Source organism: Saccopteryx leptura, unplaced genomic scaffold (assembly GCF_036850995.1).
Source record: "Saccopteryx leptura isolate mSacLep1 unplaced genomic scaffold, mSacLep1_pri_phased_curated manual_scaffold_48, whole genome shotgun sequence".
Classification (NCBI taxonomy): Eukaryota; Metazoa; Chordata; class Mammalia; order Chiroptera; family Emballonuridae; genus Saccopteryx; species Saccopteryx leptura.
In genome coordinates, this window is record NW_027095730.1 from 22,126 (window position 1) to 40,718 (window position 18,593).

Here is an 18,593-nt window from a genome sequence, read left to right on the forward strand (position 1 = left end):
TGGCCGAGTGTGGACGTGGAAAGGAGCCCACGAGGTAGCGCTGAGGGAGCAGCAGGGAGGGCATGGTGGGCTGGGGGCAGCCAGGACCCAGCGGGGCGAAGGGGGTTCTGCCAGAGACTGTACAAGTTCATGTGGCTGCATCTTCCCCCAGCCACCCAATGACTTCAGAGACATCCGCGCCTACTTCTTCCAGGAGGGTGGCCGCCTTGGGCGGCTGGGAGAAGGCGCGCTGCTGCGCAAAGGTGATGGGGTGTGAGGACCAGGCGGGGACCGCGGGGCAGCACACAGGCGGCCTGAGTGTAGGTGTTGCTCTTGGGCAGATATTATGCTCACTTTGTTAAAGATGGTGCTGCTCACGAGGGAGCCCATCACCCAGGTGATATTAATGTGTGTTGGGGGCGGGCTGTGGGAAGGCAGGATCCTTATAGCTTGCAGCTTGGTGTTAGGACTCAGCCAGGGGGTAGAAACCTTTTTGGCTGAGAGAGCCATGAATGCCACATATTTTAAAATGTAATTCTGTGAGAGCCATACAATGACCTGTGTACGTTACACATTAGCCAATAAAAATTTGGTGTTGTCTCAGAGGACAGCTGTGATTGGTTCCAGCCACCCACAACCATGAACATGAGTGGTAGAAAATGAATGGATTGTAATACATGAGAATGTTTTATATTTTTAACGTTAATATTTTTTTTATTAAAAATTTGTTTGTGAGCCAGATGCAGCCATCAAAAGAGCCACATCTGGCTCACGAGCCATAGGTTCCTGACCACTGGACTAAGCCCTTTCCACCCTTTTTGATGTGGGGTGGTACAATCCCATCCTGCTTCAGATAAGTGACTTTGTATCAGAGATTTCCTTGTTTGTATATTGGATTAATGGTTTTGGTTTCTACACTATAAAGTGGAACAGACCAGGAGCTTGCTCTCTCTCAGTTCCTGAGATTAGCATTAGAGAGGAGAGCAGAGAAAAGCCACATGGAGGAGAGGAGAAGTAGCTAAGATGGCAGAGTGCTGAAGCAAAAGCCAGTTGGTGCTGAGTTTTTGCAGAGAGAAGGAGATGGGAACAGAGGTGAATAAGGCTGGTGAGCTAGAAACCTTTGATTCTAGGAAACTCTGATAAGTCAGTAGCTTTGTGAGTACTGAATGAGTGGGATTTTGAGCCCAGTGTATGTTTTACTTTCCCACTGGGTGCAAGCTAAGATTAAACATGATGGCCCACCAGTGTTTGGCTCTGTTTTTTTTTTTACTGACTGTCCAAATCCAACACAAACCTGCATGGGCCAGGCGGCTGTGATGGTGGTCATGGATTCTGGCTTTACATGCTCCTTCAAGTGCTTCCTCTTGGGGACCACGATTTTGTTTCTCCCCAGGCCTCATAGCCTCTGGGCCCTCTTTCATGGGTCACCGCAAGCAGACCACCAGAACCCCTGCAGAGGACATTGAGGACTCACATGATAAATGGACTCAGAGGTGCCGAGGTGAGGGGCCACAGGCATGATGCTTCCCTTTAGAAACCGACCTGGGTTGAGATCCCCAACCTCTCAGCAGCTAATGAGGGACAAAGCTTGCATTTAGCAAACAAGTGAGATGAAAACAGTACATTTTGCAGTAAGGATGATTCGCTACACTGCTTCCAAGTGTAAACAATTATACATGTTTATACATGTGTTAATGAGCAGGAACGGTATAAAAGTATAAAAGCACATAAGGAATAACTCATTCAGAACACTTGTCATCACAAGAGGAGGAGGAAGGTCTGGCAGGTGAGCAGTGCTCCAGGACAGGGTTCCCTGTGCAGCGCCAGGTACATCGCAGACAGAAAAGGATTAATCGTGGTGATTAAGGCAGCTGTGGTTGTGGGCCAGGGTAAGGATCATTGTATCAGGCCCTGTGTCAGCCATCTCTTCAGTGTGTCTGGTTTCACGAGGGTGTGGTCAGTAAGGTCTTTCTGCTTTCATGGGTCTAGCATTGAAACACAGCTGAAGTCCAGATGTGATCTCTAACTTGATGCAAATGGTTTCTGTGGTCCACAGACCTGAGGCTTTGTTCATAAGACTGTTTGATGCTGACTAGACTTTAATGATTAAGGAAGGGTAAGGATGGCCAAATGTGTAAGGGTGAAAGTATAGGAAGGAAAGCAGCCCTGACCAAGTTGCTTAATTTGTTAGAGTCGTCCTCATACACCAAGGTTATGAATTTGATGTCCACTCAGTGTGCATATAAGAATCAACCATTGAAGCCTGACCAGGTGGTAGCACAAAGCATAGAGCATCATCTAGGACGATGAGGACTCAGGTTTCAAACCCCAAGGTTGAGGGCTTGAAAATGAGTTCACCAAACTCAGTGCATGGTCGCTGGCTTGAGTGTGGGACCGTAGACATGACCACATGGTCATTGGCTTGAAGCCCAAAGTTGTGGGCATGAGCCCAAGGTTGCTGGTTTGAGCAAGGGGTCACTGGCTCAGCTAGAGATGCCTAGTCAAGGCACGTATAAGAAAGCAATCAATACACAAATAAGATGCTGCAGCTGTAGGTTGATGATTCTCATCCCTCTCCTTTTCTGTCTGTCTCTCTAGCTAAGAAAAAGAAAAAAAAAAGGAAGAATAATCAACCACTAAATGCATAAATGAGTGGAACAACAAATCAATTTTTCTCTCTCACTCTTGTCTCCTCTCTCTCTAAAATTAATAAAAAATTGAATTTATTGATTTTAGAGAGAGGAGTGAGAGAGAGAGAAAGAGAGAAGGGGGAGGCAGACAGGAGCAGGAAGCATCAACCTATAGTGTTGCTTTTTGTTTGTGTCTTGATCAGGCAAGCCTGGAGTTATGAATTGGTGACCTCAGTGTTCCAGGACACTGCTTTATCCACTGTGCCACCACAGGTCAGGAAAATTTTTAAAAATTAAAAAAAAAGAAGACAGAAAGAAGAAAGTGTTATGTTAAAGAAATGGACTTTCTATCCAGTTAAGTTACCTTTATTATATTTTTGACATGAACGACCAATTTCTTTTTCTTTTAGTGTGAGATAGAGAGAGAGGGAGGGACAGACTGGCTGAAAAAGAGAGAAATGAGAAGCATCAATTCTTCATTGAGCTCCTTAGTTGTTCATTGATTGCTTTCTTATATGTGCCCTAATTGGGGGGCTACAGTACAGTGAGTGACCACTTGCTCAAGCCAGCTACCTTGGACTTGAGCCAGCAACCATGAGGTCATGGCTATGATCCCACGCTTAAGCTGGCGACCCTATGCTCAAGCTGGTGAGCCTGCACTAAAGCCAGATTAGCCAAAACTTAAGCCAGCAGCCTCAGGGTTTCAAACCTGGGTCCTCAGAATCACAGTCCATCCTCAAGAAGCAAGACCCTCTGGACAACACTCTAGATGAAAATTGGGTAAGAGAAAAAAAATTTTATAGATTTCAGTCCCTCTAAGTCCTCTAGACAGACTAATAATTATGGCCTAGTTATGTGGGATAGACTTTGGGTAGGCCTGGATTTAAGCTCTACTAAAACAAGAGTGAATTTGGCACTGGAGTTTTGGGCAAATCTTACAGATTCTCTGAGCTCTTGAATGCTAATGTGTAAGGTGAAGATACATGCATATATTCTTTGACAGTATTTGATTTAATTTATTTCTTTGTGTATATATTTGTTTACTTTTTAGGTAAAATGAGGGGAGATAGTGAGGCTGACTCCCATATACACTCTTTCCAGGATCTACCTGGAAACCCCATTTCTTGAGTACTGAGCTATTTTTTAGCACCTCAGGATGATGTTCTCTGGTTAACTGAGCCATCTTCAGCACCCAGGGCCAATACTCAAAACAATTGAGCCACTGGCTGCAGGAATGGAAGAGGGAGAGAAAGGAAAGACAAAGGGGTGGAGAAGATGGTCGCTTTTCCTATGTACCCTGACCAGAATCACACCCGGGACATACACTGGGCGAACACTCTATCCACTGAGCCACTGGCTAGGGCTTAAATTCAATGTAAAATAACTGACAGATACACGTTGTCCAATAAATACATCTCTGATAATAGCAACCATATGCTGTTGGTGTTGTATAGCAGGCTTTTCCTAAATGCCTTACATATACTGTGCCCTTAATAAATATTTTATGAATAATTAAATGTAGGGAAGTTAACCCTTATAATGGAAAGCTATAAAAACAAATATTGCATTGGTCATCTGTAGTCAGTGTAGAGGCTTACTATTATAGAGGCTCTCTGAGCCAATATTTTACAAAGGAAAATACCAGAGTATACAGAAGGACATGTGATAATTTGATGAGAGGAGACTGTGTGTTTTCTGATAACATAGGGACTAACACTCCAGCCTCCATTCAACTCATTCTTCTCCAACTTAGAACTCATGAGAAAGGAGACTGAAGTAAAGATGTATAGTCTACGAGAAAGAAAAGGCCATGAGCACCAAGAGGACAGCAAGCCCCAGGATGATGACTACCTATGTAAGTGACCCTCAGAAGCATGTTATCTCTTCATACAATAATATTGTCTGGTCATTTAAGCATTCCGTTCTCTATGGACTTGCCCTACAGAATTGAGGCTCAATAATGTGAGTGCCTAGGCTCTCTCTGAAGCTCTATATGTCCAGGAACATGCACTACACCTTCCCTAATCCCTGTTGCTCTCACCCCCAGATTGTGAGAAGTGTCAGAACTTCTTCACTGACAGTTGTGACGTGCATGGGCCCCCTACATTTGTAAAAGACAGTGCAGTGAATAAGGGGCATCCAAATCACGCAGCCCTCACTCTGCCCCCTGGGTTGAGAATTAGAGCATCGGGCATCCCTGAGGCTGGTCTTGAAATGTGAAATGATGCATCTGCTCTGCCAGAGGATCTACACTTTGGCCTTATGAGGGCCAGATTACAGAAGATGAAGAGGCAGGCAACAATGGATATCCTGGCTGGTGAGAAACATTTACCTCTTTCCCTTTCTTGTGACTTTCCACATCAATCCCATGGCTTGGTGGGACCTGCCTTTCTACATACTAGGACATGGATGGAGACAATATGGTTAGTTCTGGGTACAAGTGCACTTTTCACACTATGAAACTCCTGATAAGTATCACAGGTTAAGTGGAAGTAAAGTGTTACAGACACAAAAAAATGCCTCCTCCTAGACCTGAGTGGACAGGTCAACTCAGATGTGATGAGTAAGAAAAGTATCATGTGGTCCAGAGTGGCAATGCATGCAAGCTGATAGAGTTTTTTTGACAGTAGGGTAAAATAATTTCTCTATTACCTGCTCATCCAAAAAAGTCTTTATATTTTCTTCCTGAAATGCAGATCACCAAAGGGAGAAACTGCCATGAGTATGTGGATGGGAAGGATGAATCCTTGGCCAACTGGATGAGGTAAGGCCAATAAGTTTCTGGGAGTCATGGAGAACACTCATCCCTCTCAGGCCCATACATCTTTCCTTCTCATCATGCCTCCCTCAGTGGTCTCCCTTAATCCTCTGATCCTCTTTTTTCTCCCTTCAGTGCTCTTTCAAGGCAGGAGGTATTTAGATTAAAAAAAGGAGATAAAAATAAAGTATATGTCCTCAAAATATAAATCTTTATGCTAGACAAAATTTAGGCACTGGATAAAAAATTTTGAGGGCTTGGATTATACTTTAATTGATCTAATGAACATTATTTAAGCAAGCCCTTACTATATTCCAGTTCAGAGGAAGGTATTCATTATTTAAACAGATCATATAACCCATCTTCTTATAGAGGATGAATTGTAGACAGAGTGAAACAATTAATTTTAGAAATGTTTAGCTATAACTTTTCTATTTTTTGAGAATCACAGAGTGCCAGAATATCTAAACCAGGATAGCTTAAAACTGTGAAGGCAGCAAATGATCCCAGTCTCTCTTCTAACTAGAACTGAGTTCTGAAGCCTGCAGAGCAATGATCATTGGCCACTTCCTTGAGGGGCTCTTTCATCAGAAGCTACAGAATGTGAGTAAGCTATTATTGTTCTTTACGATTTTGTTAAGACAAAGAGAGCTCCAAGTCCTGATCAGTTGGCTCAGAGGTAGAGCATCAGCCTGAATGTGAAAGTCTAAGATTAGATTCCTAGCCAGGGCACAGGGAATTGCTCATCTGCTTTTTTGTCCTTCCCCAACTCCTTTTTCTCTCTCTTTCTCTCCCACAGCCAAGGCTCTATTGGAGCAAAGTTGGCCCGGGTGCTAAAAATGGCTCCATGGCCTCCACCTCAGGCACTACAATGGCTTCAGTTGAAGCAGAGCAACACCCCAGAAGGGCTTAGCATTGCCCCCTGGTGGGCATGTCAGGTGGATCATGGTCGAGCTCATGCTGGAGTTTGTCTGTCTCCCTCTTTGTTTCTCACTTCGGTGGGGCAGGGAGACCTCCAGGTTTTTTGGGGAACCTGGTGAGGCATCAAATGCTGCCTAAATAACATGTGAGAATAATGGAGAAAGGCCTCTCAAGAAAAGATGGACTTGGGCTGAGTATTTAATGAAGTGAACTAATCTAGACACAGAGTCCAACATCAAGTAGCAAGTTATGTGATGTAAAACAACCTGAGTTAGTTTTGAAAAGCTAGTGGTCACTGGAATTTATGGCCAATCAGGGTGGAGGTTATGTCTGAATTTGGCTTTGGAAAATGGTATTAGGAAGGATGAGCACCATAAGCAGGACCTGGACATAAGAAGTCATATGACATTGTGACAGGCTCAGACATTAAACAGAAGGTTCTCTGGGAGCACTGTGGGAGTGAGTGACATCAGAGCCCGACTGTCAGGTGCAGAGCTGGACATGGATCTCAGAGGTAGTAGGAATTCATCACCTGTGGGTTTCTTTTCTTTCACCTGCCTCAATCCCAGGTATGTGAACTGTGCCCAGGATGATGAAGAGCAGAACCTGTTAGCCTTTCAGTATCATGGGAAGATTTTTTACCAAACCTTCTGGGTCATCAAGCCAGACTGTGAGCTGCTAGTCTGGTATGGTGATGACTATGGCCAGATGCTGAGCATCAAGTGTGGCAGCAAGAAGAAGAGACATTTCACAGCAACTAGAGGTGGGCACAACTGTTCTTCAAAATGAAAAAAAAAAAGAGAGAACTCTTCTTAGGAATTTTCATGGTACACTCTAAAGTCAGTAAAATATTGAATCAGATGCTTTTGAAATTAAGAATTTATTTCATATTCCTTTGATTCTTAGGTTAAATCTTTATATTTTTATTTTGATTTAATTTTTTTAAGTGAGAGAAAGGGAGATAGACAGATTCCTTCATATGCCCTGACCAGGATCCACCCAGCAACCCAAGTCTGCAGTTCATGCTCAGATTAGCCGAGCTACCCTCAGTGCCTGAGGTCAACATTTGAACCAACTGAGATATCAAGCTAATGATCAAACCAATTGAGCTACTGGCTGTGGGAAGGGAAGAGAGAGAGAAGGAGGAGAGGGAGGAGAAGAGAAGCTGATAGTTGCCTTTTGTGTGTTCCCTGACTGGGGTTCAAACCTGGGACATCCACCTGCTTGGCCAACACTCTATGCACTGGTAAAACTGGCATGGGCCTGTTTTCTGATGTCCACCCCTGTCTAGTGTATAGGGTTACAGCAGAGTTTCAATAGATGTCCAGAAGCCTGGAATGCAGTGCTCTGACTCAAGCTGAGACACTGGGGACATTCCTGAGTGAGGTGGGATGATTTTGCTGTTCTTGGCTATAGGGAGACTTATTCTCTAAGATTTGCTTTGTTAATTTTTGCAGAATAAACTTCAGTGGGGAATCCTCTCAGAGATTACTTTATCTCCTAGTGAGAGAGGATTATGGATTAGCTGGAGAGGAATAGGAGTCAGCAATGTAAGAAGTATGATTGGGGAACCTGGCTGGATAGCTCAGTTGGTTAGAGCACCATTCTGTACACCAAGGTTGAGCCTGGTCAGACCACATACAAGAAATGACCAATGACTGCATATCTAGGTAGAACAATGAATAAATGTCTTTCTGTCTCTTCTTCTTTTTCTTCTTTTTTCTCCTCATCCTTTCACTTCTTCTTCTTCCTCCTCCTCTTTATCTCTCTCTAAAATCAATCAATTTTTAAAAAGTATGGTTGGGGATTTATTTTGAAAGAGGACTTCCTATTGTATATGAAATGGGCTGACACTGAATAAAATCAACTATGAATATTTTATGTGAAGCTTGAGAAAGGACATATTTTTAGTTTGTCATCTGTTTGCTACTTGATAGTCCCACATCTGGCAATGTGTAGAAAGAACTCTTAATGTGGGCTTTCTGGATTTCTAAAGAAGATATAGTACATAAAAATGAAAAGAGAAAACAGACTGTAAAGAAACAATTTGTGGGAGAAAGAGATTACACTGTCAACCCCATAAGAATGACTCGTGGGACAAGTCTTAACAAAACATATGGCCCAGGCAGCCTTTTAAACATCTGTCCTGACCAAAATTTTTTTTTCAGCAGAACCACAGCCAGAGATACACCCATGTCCCTCCTGCTCTCTGGCCTTCTCCAGTCAGAAATTTCTCAGTCAACATGTGGGATGCAATCACCCCTCTCAAATTCCCCCAGGAACATTTGCAAGAAATCACTTCTAATCAGAGGATCCCTGCCCAGAGTATCCAAATCAGCAGCAGCAACATACTGATACACACAGCTGGAATGACAAAGCTGAAGGTCAAAAGGTCAAAGAAAAGTCCAAACATTTGCTTAAAAAAACCAGGCAGAGGAGGATTTCAAGGGCTTTTTTCAAACCTCCCAAAGGAAACTTGGAAAGCTCTAGAGAACAAGAGAGAATGATGCAGAAAGTGCCCAGCAGAGTCCAGAACATGTATTCTGTGGACACAGAAAAACTGTCTATGAGAGTAGGAATGTCAAAAATTGTAGCTGTCAAGTATGGAGAGTGTGGGCAAGGCTTTGATGATGGGTCACATCTCCTCAGACACCAGAGGACACACTCAGGGGAGAAGACTTATGTTTGCAAGAGTGTGAGCGAGGCTTTCTAAAGAAGTCACATCTCCTTAGACACCAGAAGACACACCACTTAGGGGAGAAGACTTATGTTTGCAGACAGTGTGAGCGAGGCTTTACACAGAAGTCACATCTTCTCACACACCAGAGAACACATTCAGGGGAGAAGCCCTATGTTTGCAGATAGTGTGAGTGAGGCTTTACACAGAAGACACATTTTCTCACACACCAGAGAACACACTCAGGGGACAAGCCCTATGTTTGCAGAAAGTGTGTGCAACGCTTTTCACAGAAGTCAAATCTTCTCACACACCAGAGGATACATTCAGGGAAGAAGCCCCATGTATGCAGGGAGAGTGAGCGAGGATTTACACGAAAGTCACATCTCCTCAGACACCACAGGACACACTCAGGGGACAAGCCCTATGTTTGCAGAAAGTGTGTGCAACGCTTTTCACAGAAGTCAAATTTTCTCACACACCAGAGAACACGCTCAGGGGAGAAGCCCTATGTTTGCAGGGATTGTGAGCGAGGATTTACACAAAAATCAGTTCTCCTTAGATACCAGAGTACACACTCAGGGGCGAAGCCCCCTGTTTGCAAGGAGGGTGAGTGAGTCATTAGCATTAACTTGCATCACCACAGCCATAGCCATCACACAGGTCATACCTCAGCTCTGAGGGGACTTCAGAGGAAGGCTACTGACCCCTTACCCTCCTAAGACTGTAATTAGTACAGAAGTAACTGGTTAAACAAGTTCTTCACTTTCATAACAAGAGATGACCTTGACAAATAGTTCCTTAAGTGCTATTGGAATGTCAACAGCAATCTCCTCCATGGTCTCTTGGCCTCTTGTTCTAATATATCTTATCTTTATAAAACTATGATGCCCACATACCTCATTCCCCCCCTCCCCATCACTGAAATCAGAGAGTTCCCAGAGGGCCACAGAGAACTCACACTGTCAAACACAGAAACTCAACCCTGGAAACGTGGAAGTCTGGAGTCAATCTATTTAGGTTACTGCCCAGTGAGAGGGATTTGAGACAGTCTTACTAGAGAAAGGGATTTTCTTGACTCCTGGGAAGTGGAGTTTCTCTCCTAGTAGGCTCATCACCCTCCTCCCTTGGCTTCTCTTGGTTCTTGTCCTGGATTTCTCTGACCTCTGTTATCCCAGTGGTAAAAACCAGGGAGAAATATGTGCATGTCTATATGCCTGGCTCTGTATGGGCACCTGGTCTCCCTCACTATCTCTTCACTGTCCCTTCAGGGTGAGAATCTCATAGTATACACCACATGGACTCCAGATCATTCCATAGTGGGTATGAATCTCTGCTCTGCTCTCACCAGCTGTGCGACCTAAGGCTAGATTATCAATTTCTCTGTGCCTGTTTTTTAATCTATAAAATGGGAATGGTGTTTGACTAGGAAGTGGTGCAGTGCATAGAGCATTGGACTAAGATGGGGTGGACCCAGGTTTAAAACCCCAAGGTTGCTGGCCTGACCTCTGGCTCACCAGCTTTAGTGCGGGAATGTAGGCTTGAGTGTGGAATCATAGACATGACCCCATGGTCACTGGCTTGAAGCCCAAGATTGCTGGCTAGCAAGGAGTCACTCATGCTGTAGCCTCCTGATCAAGGCACATATGAGAGAGCAATCAATGAACAACTAAGGTGCCCCAACAAAAAATTGATGCTTCTCATCTCATTCTCTTTTTGTCACTATCTGTCCCTCTCACACACACAAAAAAAATTGCTTCTCTCTCTCCACACTCTAACGTAAATAAAATAAATTAACAAAAAGAGTAGGCTCGCCTGAATAAGGCATAGATGAAAGTTGATACTTCCTTCTCCTCCCCTTCTCTCATCTCTCTATCTCCAATCTTCAAAATGAGTTTTAAAAATAAATAAATTAAATAGAAATTGCTACACTATCAGTCTCCAGGATTAGAGATCTTCATTCCAAATGATTGAAGTCATTTTGGTTTGGATAGTCTTAAAAACTTCCAGTTTTTATGTTTCTTATTTAAACAAGACCAAGTGCCTAACCTTGTAAAAATAAGCTCTGCCTGATATATCGTTAGGAAATGGCAAATTCAGACTACTATAGTATAGCACTCACATCTATTAGAACTGCTAAACTCCAAATATGACTGTACCGATGTTCTCATGCATTCATTATTTCGTAGATGTCTCCTGACTAAAGATTAAGCCTACAACCTTGGTGTATCAGAATGACACTCTAAGTAACTAAGCTTCCCGGCCAGGGCATAACCATAAATTTAATCCAACTCTCATTTAGGGATAGAAAATACCTTTTTTGGAACCAATAGATTACGACACACAAAAAAATCAGTAGAGATAGAAAACGTACTTAACATAAGCAGATAAGTGGATCACCTGAGGAAGGAGGGACAGGCCCCCTCTTCACTGAGGAGGAAGAAACAAGAAGAATGCAATGGAAGAGAGTCTGCAGGGGTAACTGAGTCAGACAGTTTTAGGTTAACTACTTTCTATAACCATGATGGTGAACCTATGACATGCGTGTCAACACTGAAACGCGTAGCCATTTTCGATGACACACTGTCGCATACCAAAGAAGCATGGGGCCACATGCTGAGAAAAACATTTTATCCTCGGCTCCTGCACGGCCAGGTGCAGTAGCCGAGGATAAAGCATTTGCTGTAGTGTAGACACTCTGTGCCAGAGGTCTGTAGGCCAAAACAACAGAACTCTGACACTGAGCCTCTAGTTCTGGGACTTCTTGTTAGGCCATTTTTCTCGAAGTGACACACCACCCGAGTTATGCTTGTTTTTTTTTTTTGGTGAATTTTGACAAACCTAGATCAAAAGACTGCCCATCACAACTTGATGAAGGAAGTAGAATTTATTTAGCTGGTGTAGCAGTGTGACCCCCAAACAGGCAACCAAACACGTGCTTTCCAAAGTTAGTGATGAAGGAAGTAGAATTTATTTAGCTGGTGTAGCAGTGTGACCCCCAAACAGGCAACCAAACACGTGCTTTCCAAAGTTAGAAGTGACCAAGAAATTATTTCATGCTCCTCTCTCAAAAAATGTAAAAAATATAAAAATCTAATGGAAAAAGCTGATAGACCTGCAACATGCCTAGTGCATTTCTCTCAACAGAAAGGCAGAAAAATAAGAAAAGAAAACAAAGTAAAAATTCCAAGTATCTCTTCGACCATGTTTTTATTTTTCACATAGAAAAGACTATTTTTAATTATCAACAATCTAATTTTGCACATCACAGTGTTTCCCTCCCATTTCCGCCTCCCATGGTGCCTCTCTGACACTGGAACCATTTTCCTCTTGTTTCCCCTCTCACCTGGCCAGCAGTGCCTTAAGAAAACTCCTCCCAAACCTGAACCAGAGGGCTGAGGAGATGATGGACATCTCAGAACACAACAAATTTCTCTAATGTGCCATTAAACCTACAAATATTGCAGCCTTCTATCAAATTTGACTAAGTGGAACCTTGAGACTTCTCCCTGGAGCAGGTGTTCTGAGTTTTATAGAATAGAATCTCCCATTCACTTGGCTCTCTTTCCCTATCCATATCTACCTTCCTGCTTACATGAACACAACAATTATTACTAAACAGACACCAGAGTCCTTAGACAAATCAGGGCCCCATGGACCATAGACAACTCAAACTGAGCACTGGATCAACCCTCAAACCAAAAAGGAAACTCGGCACCAAACACTCATCTACAGACTCAACTGAAACTAGGACACACCCATGCCAGAAACTGACACAGCACCTTGGACACCAGAGTCCATACATCATGCCCTATGACTGGAGATGCTTGTGGGCCCCACACTGGAACTCAGATATGAGGCTACATGCTAAGGGACCCCAGGTGCAAAGCAGAACACAGATTCAACAACAAACCCTGGAAACAGACTCCTGATCTGTAACCAATACCCCATAACCAAACTTCAGACATAGAGCCAAACAACAGACCCCACTTGCTGAATGAGAGATGCAGGAGCTGAACCTGATACTCACAATGCAAACACAGCCAGGACTCCATAAAGGGCATCTCATGACCCCTAAATCCAAGCAGCGAGCTTCACAATACATTTCACTACCAATGGAAATGTAGAATACAGAAAAATCACTAGCAGCACTACCACATTCTACCAAATCCTACAAAAATAAATAAAAAAAACTGACAGAGGGAATAGAAATAAAGCTTATCCTTAGCTAACACATGTCCATGATCTCAGCTGCAGGGCTCTCCAGGACTTAGTGTCCCCGCTATTTATATCACATGCCTGGCTCATCGACACTGTGGGGACTTAAATAAAAAATGTCCTTATACTTTGAAAGTTCCAGCAGCTGGGCTAATAATCAAGTGAAATAACAAGAGATAGTCAATGTATAATATATGCTCAAGAGAAACTGATATACCCTGTTGTGGACCATAAATGGCAGAAAGCCATTGTAGATTTGAGGCTTAGCAAAAGGCTAAGTTCTCCCCCCCTCCACCTCCATATTTGGCTATTATGCTGAGTATTTGCACCCACTTTACTTGTTTCCTTGGGTTGCTGGAAGCAATTTATATGCCCTTCCTCTGACTCTTTGTTTGTTTTCAGATGTTGTTAGATTTCACTAATGCATCCTGTTTATGCCTTGGGAGAGTTCCTGTTTTAGCCTTGGATGTGTAACTTTGTATCAAGGACTTCCGTGATTTGCATATGGCTATATAATAAAGCAAACTGGGGCTATGGGGCACTCGGATATTGCCATCAGCAATTGAAGAGTCCTCCCGGTCCCAATTTTTCTTGATAAATATGTTTCCTTAATTCTGCACCATTATTAGGAGCTGCTCTGGTCCGCAGCAATTCCCAAGAATACAAGACAATGAGGTCATACTTGGGGTATAGATCACTTCAAAAAACTGAATAACAGAATCTAAGATATTTTTTAAAAAAATATTGATTGATTTTAGGGAAAAGACAGAAGAGATAGAAAGGAGAAAGGAGAAAGGAGCACAAAGCATCACCTCAGAGGAGTTGCCTCTAATATGTGCCTTGACCCAGCAAGCCTCGAGTTTCAAACCAGCAACCTCAGCATTCCAAATCAATGCTCTCTCCACTGCACCACCACAGGTCAGGTCAGAAACTTAATTTACAAAGGTGACATGGATAACATGCAGCTAATTTGAGAACATGTGACACATCTGACAGATTACTTTTTTTGGGAAACCCCAAAACCTATTGGACACAAGAAATAAGGTAAGGGGGTCAACAAGCTGCTCCTTGCAGTCTTCATATCTCACACTAAGGTGCTTATACTAAAGTTCTCTTCTGAAACTGGTATGTGCACAGGTGACAGAAAAGCACACTTCAAACATATTTAAAGAGACCACAAAGCAACAGAAAGTGAACTTCACAAAGCTTCATGGTTTGAAAGAATATATAAGTATGTGTCTTGCTGTCATGGCCATGAACCTAGAAAATATTAATAAGAGGGACCTACGAGCTCTTTATGATATTTTTTTGTATTTTTCTGAAGCTGGAAATGGGGAGAGACAGTCAGACAGACTCCCTCATGCGCCTGACCGGGATCCACCCAGCACGGCCACTAGTGGTGACACTCTGCCCACCAGGGGGTGATGCTCTGCCCCTCTGGGGTGTCGCTCTGCCATGACCAGAGCCACTCTAGAGCCTGGGGCAGAGGCCAAGGAGCCATCCCCAGTGCCTGGGCCATCTTTGCTCCAATGGTGTCTTGGCTGCGGGAGGGGAAGAGAGAGACAGAGAGGAAGGAGGGGGGGTGGAGAAGCAAATGGGTGCTTCTCCTATGTGCCCTGATCAGGAATCGAACCTGGGTCCCCCACACAGCCAGGCCGACGCTCTACCGCTGAGCCAACTGGCCAGGGCCGAGCTCCTTATGATTTAAGGCAGGCATTTCCCAAACTGTGGACCCCTCAGGCCATTAATCCAGCCCTTGTTGCACTTCTGAAAGGGGCACTTCTTTTATTGGTGGTCAGTGAGAGGAGCACTGTATGTGGCATCCCTCCTACAGTCTGAGGAACAATGAACTGGCTCCATGTGTATATTTAAGGTATAATTGACATTTAAGGTATAAATGACATTTTCTAAATAACCCCCCAAATGCATCACAATTAGAAATATAAAATAATTTCAATTGAATAATAATTAAAATAATACATTAAAAAGCTATGTGGCACTGGCCATGTAGCTAAGTGAAGATACCATTTTCCCAAATGCCAAGGTGACAGGTGTGAGCCCCATTGTTGGCACCTAAAAGGAGCAACAAATGAGCACATAACTAATTAAAACAACTAAGTGGAGCAATGAGTAAATGCTTCTCTCTCTCTGTCTCAAATGAATGGATGAATTTGGAAAACTAATGAAACGTGGAGTGATGAATCCACAACGTGGTCACTCTGTTTCTCTAAGCAGGAAGGCAGAATAAAATGACAAACAAAAGGCCCAGATCTCTATTAGGACCATGTTTCTATTCTTCAGCTGACAAGGACATCTTTATTGATAATAAACACTCTGGATTCTGAACATCAGTGTTTTCCACCCATATTTTACTCTGATGGTGCCTCTCCTACAATGGAACCTTTTTCCTCTTGTTTCCCCTCTCACATGGCTGGCAGTGCCTTAAGAAAACTTTTCCCAAACCTGAGCCAGAGGGCTGCAGGAACAATGGGCTTCTCAGGACACAATGGATTCCTCTAATGTGCCATGAAGCCTATGAATACTGAAGCCTTCTATCAGATAAGAATAAATGGAACCTAGGGGCTTTTCCCTGAAACACATTTTCCATTTTTTGTTTGTTTGTTTTTTAAGTGAGAAGCATAGAGGCAGAGAGACAGACTCCTGCATGCAACCAACCAGGATCCACCCAAGAAAGCCACTAGTGGGACACTGCTCTACCTATCTGGGGCATTGTTACATTGGAACCATCCTCAGCACCCAGGCCAATTTTGCTTCAATGGAGCCTCTTCTGTTGGAGGAGAAGAGAGAGATAGAGAAAAAGAAAAGGGAAAAGAGTGGAGAAGCAGATGGGCACATCTCCTGTGTTCCCTAGCTGGGAATCAAACCCAGGACTTCCACATGTAGAGCTGATGCTCTACCACTGAGCCAAGTGGCCAGGGCCCACATATTATGTTTTATAGAATAGAATCTCCAATTCACTTTGCTCTCTTTCCCCATCAGTATCTACTTTCTTGCCAATGTGAACATAACAACCAGTACTGAACAGAGCCCTTAGACAGAATCAGGACCCCAAAGATTCTAGACAACTGAAGCTGAGCACTGGACTGACTCCCAAACCAAAAAGAGGACTTGGCACTGAACACCAAACACTAGTCTACAGAGCCAAGTGAGACTAGGAAACACCAATGCCAAAAACTTACATGGCACCTTGGACACCAGAGTCCATACATCATGTCCTAGAACTGGAGCTGCTCATGGGCCCCACACTGGAACTGGGACACAAGGCTATATGCAAAGGGACTTCAGACCCCAGATGCACAACAGAATACAGACTCGACCACAGACTCTGGAGACAGACTCTTGATCTGTAACCAAGACCCCATAACCAGGAGACCTGAAGATGGCAGCGCAGTAAGCAGATACACAGACACCCAGCTCCCACCACCAAACTGGAATACAAATTAATTTATGAAAAATCAGCATAAAAAACCAACTCTGGACTACAAGAACAGCTCTCAAAAACCAAGGAGCAAAGAAGAAGCCACAACAAACCTGGTAGGGGATGCCTGAATCACCCCTGCTTACAGGAACAGAGGGGGGGAGGTGAAGCTGAGAGCCCAGAGGGGATCTCACTCCAGGGAAAAAAGCAGAAATTACTGGTCACAATCACTTGCCTGGTGACCAGGGAGTGAGGTGTGTTAAAAGGGCTGGCTTATCTCCCAAGTGGAAAAAAGAGAGAGAGGGACAGACTGTGAGGGGCAAAGGAATGCAGAAGATGACCTAAAATGCTGACTCATCCATGCTGGAGGTGGCCATAACTGGGGGAGGGACTGATCCTTCCACAAAACAGAACTGAATTACTTCTGGATCACAGATCTCCAGACATCTCTCCAGCTCCAATCAGCACAACCAGACACAGCTGAAAACAAGAAGTGGGGAGGAGGGGCAGTAACTCAGGTCTCCATGAAGATCTGAGATACACCTCCCCCTACTGAAGCTGAGAAAACACCCTGCACCCAGAGAGATTAGTTGGTGGAAGAGGACTTCAGAGTCTCAGGTTACACCCATTGCATTCCTGGATACAGTTTTAAGGAATCCCCCTGCTGAGATCAGTAAACAAGACTATCAACTATCACTTGTTAAGAAAACAAACAAATCAAGACTTCAAAGCGGCCCAAATCCGAAAGTGGATTACAAATAATAGCTGATACCAACCCAAGAAGACCTAGAAATAACACAATTGAAAACTGGAGGCAGACAACACCAAGCCTAGACTCAACCAACTCTACAAACAAAACACCCAAACACAGATAATGAGAAGACAAAGAAGTGCAATCCAAATGAAACCCCAAGAGAACCTTCAGGAGATGAACTGAGTAATATAAAAATAATCAAACTTCCAGATGCGGAGTTCAAAATAATGATTGTAAGTATGCTTAGGGATCTTAGAACAACAATAGATGGTCATTATGAACACCTAAATAAAGAAATAGCAAATATAAAAAAGGATATTAAAATATTTAAAAAGAGTCAGTCAGAGATGACAAATACAATATCAGAAATGAAGACCATGATGGAAGGAATTAAAAACAGGATGGATATAGCTGAGGATCAGATCAGCGAGTTGGAGGACAACTTCAATGAAGGCAAAAAAGCAGAGAAGAAAAAAGAAAAGAGACTCAAAAAGTCTGAGGAAACTCTTAAGAGAGCTCTGTGACACATGACGAGAAATAACATCCGCATCATAGGGGTTCCTGAAGAGGAAAAGAAAGAACAAGGGATAGAGACTTTGTTCAATAATATCATAGCTGAAAACTTCCCCAAATTAATACAGGAGAAACTCTCACATGTTCAAGAAGCAGAGAGAACTCCATTAAAGAGAAACCAAAAAAAACCTACACCAAGACACATCATAATTAAAATACCAAAGCTAAGTGATAAAGAGAAAATATTAAAAGCTGCAAAAGAAAAAAGCTATCACCTACAAAGGAGCCCTCATAAGGATGACATCTGACTTCTCAATGGAAACACTTGAAGCCAGAAGGTAATGGCAAGAAATATTCAAAGTAATGCAGAACAAGAACCCACAACCAAGACTACTTTATCCAGCAAGGCTATCATTTAAAATCAAAGGACATGGGCTCATCTGGTTTAAGCAAAAGCTTACCAGCTTGGACCCAAGGTCGCTGGCTCGAGCAAGGGGTTACTCGGTTTGCTGAAGGCTCGCGGTCAAGGCACATATGAGAGGGCAATCAATTAACAACTAAGGCATCACAACAAAAAACTAATGATTGATGCTTCTCATCTCTCCATTCCTGTCTGTCTGTCCCTATCTATCCCACTCTCTGACTCTCTCTCTGTCTCTGTAAAAAAAAAAAAAAAGTAAAATCAAAGGAGAAATAAAAAGCTT

At 43.3% G+C, this 18,593-nt stretch overlaps 1 pseudogene; it reads left to right on the forward strand.

Moving 5' to 3' along the window:
- The first annotated feature begins 62 nt into the window (after positions 1 to 62).
- Positions 63 to 18,593, forward strand: part of LOC136387025 (histone-lysine N-methyltransferase PRDM9-like) — a 190,141-nt pseudogene continuing 171,610 nt past the window's right edge.